The 3804-nt window shown below is 32.3% G+C and overlaps 1 non-coding gene across 1 annotated transcript; it reads right to left on the bottom strand.

The window, feature by feature from the left end:
• Positions 1 to 624: 624 nt before the first annotated feature.
• Positions 625 to 728, bottom strand: LOC116646770. The gene has a single exon (XR_004302210.1). It is a non-coding gene; the product is annotated as a U6 spliceosomal RNA (small nuclear RNA).
• Positions 729 to 3804: the final 3076 nt, after the last annotated feature.

A 3804-nucleotide genomic window follows, 5' to 3' on the forward strand; every position in this document is an offset into this window, starting at 1 on the left:
AGAATTCTCCCCTCATGATCCAGTAGTTGTTTATCTCTCTTTTTCTCAGCTTCTTTATTCTCCGTTTTCTCTTTTATATCACTGTTTCTCTCTTCTGCCTCATTTATCCCAAAACCAAAAAAAAAATTAGAGAGAGAGAGAGAGAGAGAGAGAGAATATAATCAGACAGGTGAACAGAATAGAGCAATACTCTGGATCCTGTGTGTATTTTGGTCCTTTCATTAGAAAACTAGATCCCAAAATTTAAAGAAAAACTTATATATGTATAAGAATAAAATTAAATACAATGTAAGATAGAATATAACCATGTATATGAAATTTAAAAGACAACAAAAAAAGAGAGGAAAAAAACAAAAGAAGGAATATAAACAAACAGGTGAACAGAGCAGTACACTATATCCTGAGTGTATTTTGGTTGGTTTGTTAAAGAAACTACATCTCAAAATTGTAAAGAAAGAAAAACATATACATATACAAAAATGAAATTAAATACAGTGAAAGGATAGAATGTAACCGTAAAAATGAAAATTGAAAAAGATTTTTAAAAGAGTTGATAAAATTAGAAATTGGTTGAAAAGGAAAGAGAAAAAAATTAAAATTGAAAGACTAAAGAATTGTGGAGAAAAAAATATGGAATGCTTCATGAATTGGCATGTCATCCTTGCACAGGGGCCATGCTAATCTCTGTATCGTTCTAATTTTAGTACATGTGCTGCCGAAGCGAGCATAGAAGTTAAGTTCTTATTACAGTTCTACTTACTTTTTTTTTTTTCTTTTAAGTTATATGAAGGTTTTTTATTAAGGTCCTACTGGGTAGTTGGTTTGGGTGCTTACCACATTATAAAAAGTAATTAACTTACTAACTAAAAAATGTGAGCCATGCCTAGATGAATAATGAGACTGCATGATGAACAAGGATTATGATGAATCAATCATATGTTCTTGAGATAGTCCTTTCATCATCATCATCATCATCATAAAAGGAGGCCTTTGGTGTTCTGATTTGACTCAAAGATACAGCCTGGACTAGGCAGAAGAGGGTGGATAGGTAGCACTTCTGTTTATTACCCTATTATTTTCTTAAGCATGGTTTTTGATTGGAGATGGATCTTAGATGATTCAGTTTTATATTTGTTGGTGGGATCTTGGAGCTCAGGCAACATAATGTAGCACTGATTAAGTCCACTGGCTATTGGTCAATTCTCTGGGTTTGCATCACAGCTCAGCCACTTACCATCTGTATGATCTTGCGCAAGTTACTTAATCTCTCGTCTGAGTTTGCTCATCTGTGGGAGTGATAATCTCTTTCTCAAAAGGTAATACTTATCTCAAAAATTGCCTCGAAAATAAATAAGATAATATATTGAAAGATGTCTGGCACATAGTAATTACTCAGTAAATATTAATTGTTGTTATTGCTAATACTAGTAGTATTCTATACTGCTGATGAAAAGCAAAACTACTGTTTTGGAAATAAAATTAACAAATGATAAGACTTATACCATTATTGAAATGTGTCAGAGAAAGTGATACAAATTTTCCAAAGCCATCGTTAAAAAAACCCTCTATAATATTCTCATAGGGCATGTCATTATTAAAATAGTGGTCTCTTGATGTGTTTATAAGTGTGTCTTGACATAATTCAAAATATTACTGACACAAACAGAGCACAGTGCTCTGTTGAATGGAATTAGTTAATATTAACTACTTAAATATTGGAGAATTATTTAGCACTGCTGAAATAATAAGTACCTGTGTCATCATAATTAGTGTTAATCTCCTCTTCTTGATAGATAACTATCAAGTTCATAATTCTTCTAAGGTCTGTCATGATTCATGATAATAAAACCATGACCTTATTATAAAGAAGGGTAATTATTTTCCTCTTCACTCTTGCAAGTGGGCAATGATCCAATTCCTTGAAAAAGAATATAAAAATATCTAGCTGGAAAGTAAAAAGAAAGTCCAAGACTCATTTTTCTCTTATACATTTAAATTGCTATCTTGCTTGATTCTGGCAATGATACGATAGATGTAGATTTTGCAAGCATATTAATAATTGGAGGCTTATCTTAAACTCACAGAGCTTAAAAGACATATATCCATAGAACCAAAGGCAGATGTAAAGTTAATCAAAGGTCTGAAGATTCCTGCTATTTTTAGCCGAGTTTTTTCAATGAGATTAAAAAGAGTTCAATAATAATCAATATTTCAAGAGTTAATTCTAAAATCTCCTTGCTTCTCACATAAAGAATTACAACAAGAGCACAAAACTTCAGGTGATCAAGCAGAAAGATATCAAAGTTTGAAGGCATATTAAATAAACAACTGGGTCTTTATTTTTTAAAGAGTGGCAGGTTATACTTTCTTAGGTGTGGAAAACTGCATACTGAATACTTTCAGATGGAATTATAACTGAGGAATTTATGGAAGTAAAAGACTCGATGTAGAACAAGATCTTCTCTTAAGAACAAATTTTAAATAAATCTACTTTAATTGAGCTTGCATTGGCTAACCATTTTAGTCCTCTCCATAGTTAGGACCCATAACTACTTGAAATTATACTTACATTATGCAGTTGTCTTAGGACCTTGAAGCTGGGAGAAAATAACTTTCCATATGTTATGAGAGTAACATGATTCCTCAAAAATCCTAAATAGAACTCTGCCAAGTAAGAGATGCATCTTGGAATCTACCATCTACCATTATTTTTAATTCTAAAAGCCTTTAAGTAAACTTTAAGTTTGCTTAAAACAACCTTTTGTTGCAAGGTTTGTGGGAAATGGTATCTGTCTGTCTGTCTATTAATCAATGGATTGATCTTATCTATTATGGAGGCCACCAGCTAAGCCTAGCACAGAAGCAGTTCAGTTTTATTTGAGTTACATTGGTAAGATATGAACATCAGTTAGGTTGTATCAGATCTTTAGATTGATTTGTCATTTAAAGTGAAATGTTGTGAATCTTTCATTCACAAAACGAAACAGCTGTGTATCTGTCAATGGCTCTTAACCAGAGACGGTTTGCTTCCCACCCTTCCAGGGCATACTGGGAAATGTTTGGAGACATTTTTTGGAGACCACTGAGGGGTGTACTGGTGTCCTCTTCTGGGTACAGGCCAGAGAGGCTGATAACATCCTACAGTGTACAACAGACCCCAGGACAAAAAATTTTCCAGTCCAAAATGTCAATAGTGCCAAGTTTGAGAAATGCAGACACACATGAATCAAAATGTATTCGAAGCCAAATTAAACTGATTTTACAGATCCGCTTTTCTTTCTTCCCATTAATGTGAATAATTGTTTATCACATTATAGATAGCATGCAGTACCTAACAGATTATTGACTAAGGATTTTCTTAGGTTTAAGCTACAGACTAAAATAAACCAATTATTTTTGTCTCTATTAACTACTTAATTAACTGAAACGCTGAAGAATAAATGTTTCCCTAAGAAAATAGCATAATGTGGAAATTATTTAATTTATTCAATTATAAAAAGATTTCATTATAATTTGTTAATCATTTTTTATAGATTTGTTTATTTGTTGGTTGGTTTGTTTCCTTATGTTGCTTTCATGGTTTGAAATTGAAAAAGAGACTCTAATATGCAAGACTTTATCTAGAGTGTTGTATCACTGGAACACAGAGAATGACTTCCTCAGATCATCATGGAATTATCTGGCTGATATGACAGAACTCTACATATAAATTCAAAATCAAGAAACAGGCATTAGAATTTATTGCACGCCAGTCTTGTGTTTTAAAATATGCTTTCTCAAAATATTGCAGGAGACGTTATTGAG

The sequence above is a fragment of the Phoca vitulina genome, unplaced genomic scaffold, assembly GCF_004348235.1.
Source record: "Phoca vitulina isolate PV1807 unplaced genomic scaffold, GSC_HSeal_1.0 scaffold37, whole genome shotgun sequence".
NCBI classification, from domain to species: Eukaryota; Metazoa; Chordata; class Mammalia; order Carnivora; family Phocidae; genus Phoca; species Phoca vitulina.